Consider the following 14,179-nt stretch of genomic DNA (forward strand, 5'->3'; position numbering starts at 1 on the left):
AATTATTAACTTGTTCAACTTTTTGGTCAGCAATCAGGCAATATGTATCAAAAGTCACCCAATATTCTCACTTCTTAAAATTGATCTGAAGGAAACAACACAAAAGCAGCAAACTACATGCAAAAAAAAAAAAAAAAGCCGCCGTTGTAGTATATATAATATCAAAAAAAAATAAAAGATAACGTGCCTGTCAAGGATCCCAGTTTACCAAAATTTGCCATATCAACTCAAATACGACAAAGCTATTAAAAATTTTAATGATGTGTACTATGTCATTACACGGAAACTATTCAAAAAACACTCAAGACCTAAAATTACTTACTAAAAAGCATGGACAGCTTTAAAGGGTGACGCATTAAGCAAAAACCTTGTGGGGGGGGATGGGTGAAGGGCATCAAAAGGTACAAACTTCCAGTTATAAATAAATAAGTCCTGGGGTTATAATGCACAGCATGATGACAATAGTTAATAGTACTGTGCTGCATATTTGAAAGGTGCTAAGAGAGTAGATCTTAGAAGTTCGCATCACAAGGAAAAAATTCTATAACTCTGTAGGGTGATGGATCTTGACTTACTGTGGTGACGACTTCACAATATACAAAAATATTGAACCATTACGTTGCAAACCTGGGAACTAATATACTGTCGTATGTCAATTCTACCTCAGTAAATACAAAAAAAGGGACTTCCCTGGTGGAGCTGTGGTTAAGAATCCACCTGCCAATGCAGGGGACACGGGTTCGAGCCCTGGTCCAGGAGGATCCCACATGCTGCAGAGCAACTAAGCCCGTGCGCCACAACTACTGAGCCCACGTTCTAGAGCCCACGAGCCACAACTACTGAGCCCGTGCACCACAACTACTGAAGCCCGCGTGCCTAGAGCCCGTGCTCCGCAACAAGAGAAGCTGCCGCAGTGAGAAGCCCGTGCACCACAACAAAGAGTAGCCCCCGCTCACTGCAACTAGAGAAAGGCCGCGCGCAGCAACGAAGACCCAATGCAGCCAAAAGTATAAAATAAAAAATTTTTTTTAATTTTTAAAAGAGCGAGTCACATGAATGTTTAAAAATAAATAAATAAATACAAAAAAAAGTCTTTGGATACAAAGAAAAGACAAGACCTTGTGTTAGGACAGCTTGGCATAGGTTTTCCCTGTCTGGCCTCTCAACTTTTTGTATTATTGCCGTATCACTGTAATAGGACTCTAAGTAAATTTAACTGATTCTGCTTGGAAAGTTAACTGGACAACCATTCTAGAGAGCTGGAAAGTGGATTCACTGACCACAGCCATCTTGAACGAAGATAAACACACCCAAATGGGCCATGGTAACAAGATGGCCACGAGGCCAGTTCTAGGTTTTTTTTCAGAAAAAGATAAATCTTAACAGACATGGTAACTATTTTTTTTATTTGAATTTTATTTTTTTTATACAGCAGGTTCTTATTAGTTACCTATTTTATACATATTAGTGTATACATGTCAATCCCAATCTCCCAATTCATCCCACCACCACCCCCCTGCCCCCAGATATGGTAACTATTAAACTTAAATTTACATTTTTTAAAAAGCAAGTATAAACACACTAAAAGAAAGGAGGAAATCTGGTGTGGCAGCTATTCATGTGGCAAAAGATCAGAGGACTTCAGAACTACAACTTCAATATAAGGTAACAAAATCATGTAGCTAGGAGACAATTTACATAAAAACAACATTAGGCGAGAAACAGAAGGCCCAGTTCTCATCCTAGTTCTATCACGCACTTGGATTTAATGTGCAGGTCTTGGGTTCTCATCTGTAAATTGATAGGATAGCGATGGTATCTTCTCTTCCTACCTCACAGGATTTTGAAGGAAACAAAGATTATGAATGTACAAGTGCTTTGAAAATCCAGGGTCTGTTCCCTTGAATCTGGCTATTAGTATTATAAAGACGTTCATATACATGCAGCTACAGACAAGGGTAACCGTGTTTAGGAGGTACACTCCAAACCAATAATACGCGGATATGCCTCCCAAGGGGCCCAGGGTCTGGGGCCAGGCCTGTCCCTTTATCTGGATGTTCAAATCTTTCAGGAGAATCTATTCGTCTACTTCTTGGCCATTTTTTTTAATTCGTAAAAGCAAATGTAATCACTAACAAAATTAATAGAGATTGCAGGACTCTCAAACTGGGTTTTTAAGAATTACCTGGGGATTGTTAAAACTATGGCTGCCCACAGGCTTCCCTGGTGGCACACTGGTTAAGAATCTGCCTGCCAATGCAGGGGACACAGGTTCGAGCCCTGGTCTGGGAAGATCCCACATGCCGCGGAGCAACTAAGCCCGTGCACCACAACTACTGAGCCCTCACGCCTGGAGCCCGGGAGCCACAACTACTGAAGCCCGTGCACCTAGAGCCCGTGCTCCACAACAAGAGAAGCCACCGCAATGAGAAGCCTGCGCACCGAACCGAAGAGTAGCCCCTGCTCACCGCAACTAGAGAAAGCCTGCGTGTAGCGACGAAGACCCAACGCAGCCAAAATAAATAAACAAACAAACAAACAAATAAATAAAAACTATGGCTGCCCAGACCCCACAGACTGAACTAACCAAAATCTCTGGGTGGCTGGGGATAAATAAGACCAGGCCATTTGTATTTTAAGAAGCTCTCCAAGTGATTCTGGTGGCCTGATTACTGCTATTATTATTACGTTGTTATTAATATTAACTGCCACCATGAACACATGACAGGAATTCCATATACCCACTCAGTATACGCCAGTCACTGTTCTCAGCATCTTACATATATTATCTCACTTAATCCTCACACAGTCCTACAAGTAAATACTACTACTAACATTGCCCTCCCTCCACCCTCCTTTTTTATAGAGGTAATCACTGAAATACAAAGAGATGATTTCACTGGCCCATGGCCCAAAGTCACAGGGCTAGTAAGTGGCAGAGCCAGAAAGCACAACAAAGTTTGAAAATCCTTGATACAGTTTCCTAACCTACAACAGTAACTGTATACTCTGGTCAGTATAAATAAATTCTGCTTTATTTCAAACATCGCATTTAAAGGACCCTAACAAAACCAAGTTGTCTCAAGAGAGCGTGGTGAAATCAGGTTAAACCATGAGGGACAAAGGGTCTAGGGCTGTTTACATACTTCAGCATCACCAGCACCAGTTTGTAACCGTTTTGTCTGTCTTCTCTATTAGACTGTGAGTGAGCCCTTGAGGTGCGGGGACCGGGTACGTCTTTCCAACTGTACCCTCGTGGTACCTGGTATCTAACTAAAGAAAGGGTTTAATAAATTAATCAATAAATCTAGAGAAGGCCTGATGACTGTCCTGGGAAATGAAAGGCTCTTTCATAGAAAAGAAACAGACGTGATTCATGTTGCTTCCGGGGGTACAACTAAGATCAACAGGTAAAAGGGGAGGGGCAGTTTTGGAGACAGTCTAAAATACCTTTCTAGCAACCAAGACCTGTCCAGAGACAGGAAAGTGTGCCTGCAGTTTGTGGCTAAAGACCAAAATATCGTAGATAAAAGGCAGGATGTGGGACTATGGGGCCTCTAAGAGCTCTTCCAAGGCTCAAATTCTGTTACTCTAAGTTACGATACATTCCTTTATTCCTTCTCACGTTCTACAGTGACTAGTTACACCAGTGCAGTCGTCCAAGCACAGAGGCTACCACAAAGTGTTCTACAAACTCCAGATCCCTCAAGGATCTAGAGAAAAGTAAATCACCGGAGTGAATCTTCCAAGGACGAAGATAATGGATACAACAGGGACCAGCAAGGAGGCAGGAGAATTCCAGGCAAGAAACAAGAGAAAAGTCAACAGAGGTGTTATGGAAGCAATGTTGCCGTTTGAACATATCTGAGCTACGTCTTTAGGGATCCTTGTGGGGAAGTGGACTTCGGCTGCCGTAAGGATCTGGGGAGGAAATGCATTCAGCATGGCAGTAATGGTCTGAGCATAAGGGAGGCGGGAAAGCCCTGGGGTGACGAAGACCCGGCTAGAAACACTCAGGAAATTCTGGTGCTAAAAAGAAAAGGCTTTCAGAGGTCAGTCAGCCAAACACACACACTCTTTATGGATGCCGACCTGGTTGCACTGGGTAAAGAAAGCTTAGTTTACTTTCTTAAATTACATTTCACAAACCAAAGACTGAATCATCAGTGATTCTGTCTTTAAACATTTGTTAGTTTCTGCTACTGTCTATTCTTTCCACTATTTGACAACCAGACTTGCAGTTATCAAAACTCTTATCAAAACTCAGCTCTGAGCCTAACATTTACAATCCCTTAAATGATTATAACATTTACCAACAGTACTATGAAATAAAAAGTATTATCTACCAATCTAAAAAGCTACAACTTTATAAGTAGAAGACTGTTAAGAATAAATGGAGTCTGAAAAAATTAATTTATGTCTCAGGTCCAAAAAACTATCTCACCCAATTTATAAACTGTGAGATTAAGCCACCTAAAAAAAAGAGAATTAACAAAGGACTGAAGGAAAAAAATCTAAATCCCAGACCAATGAACAAAATATAACACATCTGAATGATAAACTTAATGGTCTTCTGGCCATTCATTTCTCAACATCCCTGTCAAACTATTTTAAGGATCTGAAATCTTGCTCTATAAAAAGCAAGTTCCCATCATCTGAACTACACTTGAGAGATTCTATCGCAGTAGTTATTGAAGCATAAAAAACCAAGCTTCAGATTTCTGCTTCTTGTTAGTACAAAAAAATGCCTACCTGTTTTACGTAAAGTTGAGTCTGTGGTCAAAATCCTGGCACACTAGGAGATCAAGGTTTTCAGTTCTAACACTGATTTAAGGTGCGAAGGCCTTTTCCCTACTTACTACCGCTTAAATTGTGACATGGAGATAAAATATATGACACCTCCACCACCAACAGTCTCTTCAAAGGATTTCTGACTCCGCTTAACCTTAGCTGGGAGAATATAAAACTACGGCTGAAAACTCCTCAACAAAAATTAAAACTTTAGAAATCTGAAACTGCTACACGTTAGCTGATAAACTATGAATTATAGAAACTGAGATCTGAGTAACAATTGCCAAAAAAGGTGCAATTACACAATCTCACAAAAATGGATAAGCAAACACCTCACCAAAATTTAAATCTTTCTTAGCAAATCGAGAAGATAAATAATGTTCAGTAACTCTGGGACACTGTGGTGTAATTTTTCTTATCTAAATGGTCTCTGCAGCAATGTTACTATTCTCCACTGCTCCCTTTGCTTTGGATGAGCAAAGGGAGCCCACGGTCCAGGATTCCTCATATCAAGAGCACGGCAAATGTCACAGTAATAGTAATAAAAGCAACAATTTCTAAAGCCATCATTTATGCCGGACTCTGGCCCCCGAACAGGGTGCAAGGCACATGGCAGGAGGCAACTATTTCTCGCTTCTGATTCTTCTGCATCACTGCCTCCCAAAGGACTAGAGAATCTAAAGCTCTGGACGCCACATCTACAAATCAAAGTACCATGTTTAAAGAGCTCACAGGTTCTACGGATGGTCAGCAGTTAATGAACGAACCCCAAGACAGAGAAACTCACCCAGATGCAACAAAACACGCTTCAAGGCTCCATCTAATTTTTGTTTTTAATTTTTGGAGTAAACACAAGTATTAAAAAAAAAAAAATTATGTAATGAGTGAGACTCTGGAAAACCCGACTCATCCGAGCGGCTCGTTAAACGGGAAAGCAAAATGCGATTAGCTCCATTGTAGCCAAGCAGGCTAACGTGCAAGAGCACCCACTCCTCTCCGTCAGAGCGTCCCTGCCAATACCGAAGAACAACAAAGGCAAGTTGAGGAGGCTGCACAAGGCTTAACTCAGCACTTGTCCGCTTTGCCAGCCTCCGAAGAAGCTCGCCGCGGGCCCAGGGACCGCGGGCTCCCTGCGTATCCGGCCCGGCCCGCGCTCGGCTTTGTCTGGCCCGCCTGGACACGTTCCCCCCGGATCTTCCTCCACACCCATCACTCGCCCGTGACTATAGTTGTGGTGGGTTTCTCCCCCTCGCCCCCTCCCCCCCTCCCCTCGCGAGCCCCGCTCTTTTCAAACGCGGCTTCGCCCACCCGGCCTGGGAGACTCGGGTCGGGAAGGGGGCCCGGGGTGGGGTCCCGCAGAGGAGAAGAGAGGGGGACACACAAAGCCGGGCTCACCCCACAGCCGCCCCCCTCCCTCTGCAAAGCAGCCTGGGATCAGCGACCTGCGGGCTGGATAAACAGCCCTCCCCTCCCGCTCCCCGCCCGGCTCCCACCTAAGGGCCGCCCCCTCCCCCCAAAGTGCACCCAAGAGCGGATGACAGCGCTGGACCTCGCCCCCACCCAGCCTCGGCGCCCACCACCGCGAGGGGGGGCTGGGGCCTGGAAGGGCTGGGGTCTACACGTCCTCGCCCTAACCGGGGACTTACAGTCGTATTAGTCGCTCCTGTTGCCCCTGCGGACCACACGGCCGCCGCCTTCTCCTCCACCCCAATGAGGTTAAGCGCTTGGTGCGGGGATTAAAAAAAAAAAAAAAAAAAATTAGAAGCCCAGAGCGCCTGCGCAGTGCGGTCTCTCTTTTTTCCCCTTACCGCCACGACCCGGCTAGACCATAGAGAGTGTAAACCGAGACCAGAGAGGCGCCTGCTTCTCTATGGTAACGCCCCCGCGCAGGCGCTGCCCTGGCTGCGCCGGGCTTCGGGACCTGCAAGTCCCAGGAGCTTTTGCCTCCTTGGAGAACGTCAATTGGCCCTGATGGGGACCCGTAGGGAAAAGTTCTTTCAGGAAAGGGGGGCCAGAATGGAGTTAGGCACCCCCCCTGAGAAGTTGCGGCAAAACTCAGGCAAGGCGGGGAGGGTCGGATCTAAGCGGCCATGGCAGTAGGGCACCAGAAAGCAGGGAGCGTAGAACTCAGGAGGAACCAAGAAAGCCTGGGTAAAAGTCGTCCGGCCGGAACTTCCTCCGGTGGGGGCGGGGGGTGTCTAATACCTGAAGGAACCGACCTTTCACTTCTGGGTTACGCGCGTCGCGCCCCGGCCAGGCGTCCGGGGCGAAGGAAATTGTGCCCTGCGACTTCCCGTACCTCGGCTCCCCTTTCCCCGCTCGAGGAGGCGCGGGCGCTGGAGCCGGAAGCACACCTTTTTAACGGTTCTTTTCCCTTTTTGAAACCGAGCCAGCCCCGTGGAGGCCTCGGAGACCCTTGAGACTTTCTTCCTCGAGCAGCTGCACAGATGAGGCTGCTTGTGTCCCCCCGTCGCGTTGCTCTTGGAAGACGTGTGGGAGAGTGTCTCGGAGGGTTATAAGCTGTGCAAGTTACAGGGCTCCCTTTGAGGACCGCGGAGGCCCCACAGTCGTTCCGCCTCGGGCCCCTGCGCTCGCGAGTAATTTGACGTTGAAAGCTTTCGTGAGATTACACACTGCTCCGTGGAAACCACTCTTAAAGTGTGAATTGGCTTCCCTCCGTCTCGATTCTTGTATCGGAGCTCCTGCTAGTGGGGGATGTCGTGTGTTGGGAGACCTGTGAGATCCTACCCCTGATAGTCCGGGGCTTAGATGTTGTGGTTGGAGACACCCAGCTAAAACAAAGCCCCGTGTAGACTCCTCTGTGGAGTGCAGGGAAGGGAGCGGACTGTAGTCTGAGGAGTAGCGATGACAAGGAGGATGTGACTCCCGGTTGGATCTAGAAAAGGGCACATCTTTGGGGCGAAAGCACAAGCGGCCTTTTGAAAGTGGATGGGTGATGATGAAAGAGCATTCCAGAGAAGATTGCGTGGAGCAGGGGCTCAAGAGGAAGTGGGTATCATACTGGGAGTACAATGAAGAGAGCAGTCTAACTGAAATGGGGAAAGAAAACAAAAAACAAAAAACGGGACAAGTGAAAAGGTTCAATAAATAGGATGGGGAATTTTTAATTTTTGATTGTGGTAAAACGCACATAACCATTTTTAAGTGTACAGTTAAGTACGTTTACATAGCTGTGCAACCATCTTCAGAACTCTTTTCAGCGTAGGAAACTGGAATTCTTTACCCATTAAGCAGCTCCCCATTCCACCTCCTCGCAGCCCCTGGCAAACACCCTTCTACTTTCTGTCTCTACAAATTTGACTATTCAGGTTCCTCGTGTAAGTGGGATCATGGTCCTTTTGTAACTGGCTTATTTCACTGAGCATAATGTCCTCAAGGTTCTTCCAGGTTGAAGCAAGTGTCAGGATTTCCCTCCTTTTTACAGCTAAATAATATCCCATTGTGTGTATGTATATGTATGAGGTATACATATGTATATATCCCACAATGGACCCTTGGGTTACTTAGACCTTTAGGCTACTGTGAATAATGCTGCTATGAACATAAGTGTACAAATATGTCTTTGAGACCCTGCTTTCAGTAGGATGGGGAATATTTTGAAAACAGGTAGAGAAATCCACACTGTTTCAGGTCCTCAACTAGGAGTAGTAACATGGTGAAAGAACTGTTTTAGAAAGTGACCCTGGCAGGGGCAGCTCAATGCATTCTCCATTTATAGGAAGCACTTTGGAGGCTTTAAGATATGCCAGGCATTGTACTACTGCTTTATGTAAATTATTGCTATGTCATTGAATCCATCAAAATAAACAGCAAGTGATTACTAACCACATTTTACAAGTGAGGAAACCAAGGTTCTGGGTTACAGGTGGGCCAAGGGGAAGCTCACCAACCACACATAAACACAAGTGATCAGCAAACAAACTTCCACGGGAGCTGGGCACCCATGGGCACTGACTAGTCACTGGTTTGGACAAGGGTGCTGAAAATCAACAATTTACATGTAAGAGGGAGGATTCACAGGAGAAAAAACAGGCTGACACCAAGCGCTTTCACTCTCAAATTACTGATGTCTGAGGGCTTAACACAGCAAATCTGAATCTTCCAAGGTCCCTCAAAGAACACTGGAGTTTGATTCCAGGTCTCCTTATTGCTCTTCAAAAGTATAAAATGCCAGGTAAGTATACCTTTGTCTGTAATAGAGAAATTAATAAGACACACCATTTCCTACTCAACACTTCATCTTTAACTTTGCTTTCTCTAAAATCCTGTGAGACCATTTAAAGCAATAATCTCCTTTCGTCAGATGAGTAAATACAGGACCCAAAAGGAAAAATGATTTCCCAACGTCACATGGCTGATTGGGACCAAGGCTGCAACTGAGACCTGAACCTCCAGAATTCCCGTCTGTGTTTTCGGCTCCCTTACAACAGTCTGAGTGAGTGGACAGTTTGTCTCTTCAGTTAGCTTCACCTTCCTCAGTGATACATACCCAAACACCCATGAAGCTAGTGCCACTTAAACATTGAGGCAGGACTTCCCTGGTGGCACAGGGGTTAAGAATCCACCTGCCAATGCATGGGACACGGGTTCGAGCCCTGGTCCGGGAAGATCCCACATGCCGTGGAGCAACTAAGCCTGTGCACCACAACTACTGAGCCTGTGCTCTAGAGCCTGCAAGCCACAACTACTGAGCCCACGCACCACAACTACTGAAGCCCGTGTGCCTAGAGCCCGTGCTCCCAACAAGAGAAGCCACAGCAATGAGAAGCCCATGCACAGCAATGAAGAGTAGCCCCCACTCACCGCAACTAGAGAAAAAGTCCACGCTCAGCAACGAAGACCCAACGCACACAAAAATTAATTAATTAATTAATTTTTTTTAAAAAAAAGAACATTGAGGCAGAGAATATAAGTGCATCATAAACAGCATTCACACATCAAAAATACTGTGTACTGACTATGTGCCAGCCGCTGAGCAAAGCAAGAAAAAATCCTTGTTCTTAGGAAGAGGAGACAGAAAACAGTAATAAATAAAATATATACTGTACCAGGTAGAATAAATATGGGAAAAAACGAAGCAGTGAGGGAATTAATTAGGGAGTGCTGAGGATAGGGAAAGGGATTTCTGTTTCAATAGGACAAGGAGGAGGGGCCCTGAGAAGTAAACTGAGCAAAGATGTGCAGGAGGTGAGAGAGCAAGAAATGTCCTTTCCCTGGGAGAAGGGCATCCCAGGTAGAGATCAGGGCAGAAGTCATTCTGAGACAGGAGACGCCAACCACGTTCTAAGAACTGAAAGGAGAGTCGGAGGGGAAAGTAGGAAATGAGATCAGAGGTAAGAGGATGCCAAATTGTGGCATTCAGGGGCTTAAGTCCAAACTGGATTTCAAGGGCAATATAAGAATTTTGGTTTTTACTGAGATGGGGAGCTATTGGTAGGTTTTAAGCAGAGAAGAAACATGATTTGACTTCTATTTCTTTTTATTGATAATTTATTGAAGTATAGTTGATTCACGATGTTGTGTTAGTTTCTGCTGTACAGCAAAGTGATTCAGTTATACATATATGTATACATTCTTTTTCATATTCTTCTCCACTGTGGTTTATCCCAAGATACTGAATATAGTTCCCTGTTCCATACAGTAGGACCCTGTTGTTTATCGACTTCTGTTTTTAAAGGCTCACTTTAGCTTCTGTTTTGAGAATAGATTGTAGGGGAGCAAGAGGGGGACAACTTAGGAGGCTAGTAAAATACTACAAGCGAGTGACAATGGTGACTTGGGAAAAGTGACAGCAGTGGCAGGGTGAGGTGTCTGCATGGCACACGGATTTGTTGAGTCGGTTGATGGAGGGAGTGAGAGAAAGGGGAGTCAAGAGTGACTCCCAAGATTTTGGGCCTGAGAGCCTGGGAGGAGCAGGCTGGGCGTGGGAGCAGATAAGAAATTCAACTTTGGAGATGTTAAGTTTGGGATGCCTATTAACACATGGAAATATCAAGAAGAAAGTTAGATATATGAATCTGGAATTTAGAAGAAAGGTGCAGGGCACCTGGGCATGGAAACTTAGGAGGCATCAGCATTTAGAGAATACTTAAAGCCATGAGATCATCTAGATAATAAGTGTAGAAAGAAATTTGAAAAAATTAAGAACTGAGCCCTAGCATTTAGGGCAATTAAGAAGTGGGGCACTCTAGCATTTAGGGATCGAGATGGTAATGAAACTAGGAAAGGAAATAGAAAGCAGCAACTGAAATAAGAGCCACCAAGTCAATTACAGCGACCACCCCCCCCCCCGCCAGAGAGGGGATTGGTGCCAGGACCCACTTGGATACCAAATTCAAGGATGCTCAAGTCTCATATAAAATGGCATAGTATTTGCACATAACCTATGCACATTCTTCCATATACTTTAAATCATCTCTAGATCACTTATATCACCTAATACAATGTAAATGCTATGGAAATGGTTGCCAGAACATGGGAAATTGAAGTTCTGCTTTTTGGAACTTCCTGTAATTTTTTTTTTAATATTTCTGATCCCTGGTTGGTTGAATCTGTGGATGCAAGACCCGAGAATACAGAGGGCCGTTACTGTACTCATGGACTGTTGGCTGTAACTCGAGTGGTGACGGTGAAAGCCTGATTGGAATTGGTTCAAAAGACAATGGTAGGGGGCCTTCCCTGGTGGCACAGGGGTTAAGAATCCGCCTGCCAATGCAGGGGACACGGGTTCGAGCCCTGGTCCAGGAAGATCCCACGTGCCGTGGAGCAACTAAGCCTGTGCGCCACAACTACTGAGCCTGTGATCTAGAGCCCGAGAGCCACAACTATTGAAGCCCACATGCCTAGAGCCTGTGCTCTGCAACAAGAGAAGCCACTGCATTGAGAAGCCCGCGCACTGCAACAAAGAGTAGGCCCCGCTCACCACAACTAGAGAAAGCCCGTGCACCGCAACGAAGTCCCAACACAGCCAAAAATAAATAAATAAGTAAAAAGACAATGGTAGGAACAGACGTGGAGAGAGGGGGCGATAGGTAATTTGGAGGAGGAGTTTGGTTCAAGGGTGGGGGGCAGAAAAGTGGGGTAAAACTTCAAGCAATAGATAGGGTCAAAAGAGTAGTTTCTAATTATTTACATCCACAAATATTTTAGTATTTCTAAAAGATAATATTTTTTTAATAAACATAACCTCAAGGCCATTATCACACTTGGAAAATTAACAGTACAGTCATCCCTCGGTATCCATGGGGGATTGGTTCCAGAACCTGCAGCAGATACCAAAATTCACATGTGCTCAAGTCCCACAGTCAGCCCTCTGAATCCAAGGTTCCACCTCTGTGGATTTAACCAACCTCAGATCGTGTACTACTGTATGTATTTACTGAAAAAAATCCATGTGTAAATGGACCCATGCAGTTCAACTGTAATAACTAGTATTATCACTACCCTGTCAATCTTCAAATTTCCCTAATTATCTCATAATTTTTTTGCTACCAGATGGATTGAGGTATAATTAATATACCAAACAGTTCACCCATTTAAATAATGCATTCAAAGGGTTGCACAATCATCACCACAATACAGTTTAGAACATTTTCATCACTCCAAAAAGAAACCCTATGCTCATTAGTAGTCACTACCCAGCCCTAGGCAACCACTAATCAACTTTTTGTTCATAGATTGGCCTATTCTGAACATTTTATGTAAATGGAATCATGCAGTATATGACTGGCTTCTTTCACTTAAGCATGTTTTGAAGGTTCATCTATACTGTAGCATGTAACATTACTTCATTCCTTTTTATCGTCAAATAAAATTGCATTATTTATATATATATATGCCACATTTTGTTTATCCATTCATTAGCTGATGGACATTAAGTTGTTTCAAACGACTTTTTTGGCTATTATACATAATGGCATTCTGAACATTCTATTACAAGATTTTGTGTGGACATGACATAAATTGTAGCAATGTTTTCTTAGGTCGGTCTCCCAAGGCAACAGAAATAAAAGCAAAAATAAGCAAACGGGACCTAATCAAATGTAAAAGCTTTTGCACAGCAAAGGAAACCGTAAACAAAACAAAAAGACAACCTATGGAGTGGGAGAAAATATTTGCAAACCATGCGGCCGACAAGGGCTTAATTTCCAAAATATACAAACAGCTTATACAACTCAATAACAAACAAACAACCTGATCAAAAAATGAGCAGAAGGGGCTTCCCTGGTGGCGCAGTGGTTGAGAATCTGCCTGCCAATGCAGGGGACACGGGTTCAAGCCCTGGTCCGGGAAGATCCCACATGCTGCGGAGCAACTAGGCCTGTGAGCCACAACTGCTGAGCCTGCGCGTCTGGAGCCTGTGCTCCGCAACAAGAGAGGCCGCTATAGTGAGAGGCCCGCGCGCCGCGATGAAGAGTGGCCCCCGCTTGCCACAACTAGAGAAAGCCCTCGCACAGAAACGAAGACCCAACACTGCCAAAAATAAAGAAAGAAAGAAAGAAATTAAAAAAAAAAAAAAATGAGCAGAAGACCTAAATAGACATTTCTCCAAAGAAAACATACAGATGGCCAAGAGGTACATGAAAAGATGCTCAATATCACTAATTATTAGAGAAATGCAAATCAAAACTACAATGAGGTATCACCTCACACTGGTCAGAATGGTCATCATGAAAAGTCTACAAATAATAAATGCTGGAGAGGGTATGGAGAAAAGGGAACCCTCCTACACTATTGGTGGGAATGTAAATTGGTGCAGCCACTATGGAGAACAGTATGGAGGTTCCTCAGAAAACTAAAAATAGAACTACCATATGACTCAGCAATCCCACTCCTGGGCATATACCTGGAGAAAACTCTAATTCAAAAAGATACTTTCACCCCAATGTTCATTGCAGCACTATTTACAATAGCCAAGATATGGAAGCAACCTAAATGTCCATCAACAGATGAATAGATAAAGACGATATGGTACATATATACAATGTAATAATACTCAGCCATAAAAAAGAATGAAAAAAAAAAGAATGAAATAATTCCATTTGCAGCAACATGGATGGGATGGACCTAGACATTCTCTTACTAAGTAAAGCAAGTCAGACAGAGAAAGACAAATCACATATGATATCACCTATATGCGGAATCTAAATATGATAAAAATGAACTTATTTACAAAACAGAAACAGACTCACAGACGTAGAAAACAAACTTATGGTTACCAAAGGGGAAAGGGAGTTGGGGAGGGATAAATTAGAAGTTTAGGATTATCGGATACAAACTACTGTATATAAAATATAAAAACAGCATGGTCCCATTGTATAGCACAGGGAACTATATTCAATATCCTGTAATAAACCATAATGGAAAA

At 44.1% G+C, this 14,179-nt stretch overlaps 1 protein-coding gene across 14 annotated transcripts in view; it reads right to left on the reverse strand.

Moving 5' to 3' along the window:
- Positions 1-6,738, reverse strand: part of CLASP1 (cytoplasmic linker associated protein 1) — a 260,361-nt gene extending 253,623 nt beyond the window's left edge. For 3 of the 14 annotated variants that reach the window (XM_082397795.1, XM_082397806.1, XM_082397805.1), the window contains exon 1: positions 6,438-6,715. The gene's annotated coding sequence lies outside the window, so the exon portion shown is untranslated. Of the gene's footprint in view, positions 1-6,437 lie in introns of all 14 variants that reach the window. The other 11 variants (XM_082397809.1, XM_082397808.1, XM_082397804.1 and 8 more) reach the window with 10 other exon arrangements.
- Between the last annotated feature and the right edge of the window lie 7,441 nt (positions 6,739-14,179).

Source organism: Balaenoptera borealis (genome assembly GCF_965194805.1).
Source record: "Balaenoptera borealis genome assembly, chromosome: 6".
Classification (NCBI taxonomy): Eukaryota; Metazoa; Chordata; class Mammalia; order Artiodactyla; family Balaenopteridae; genus Balaenoptera; species Balaenoptera borealis.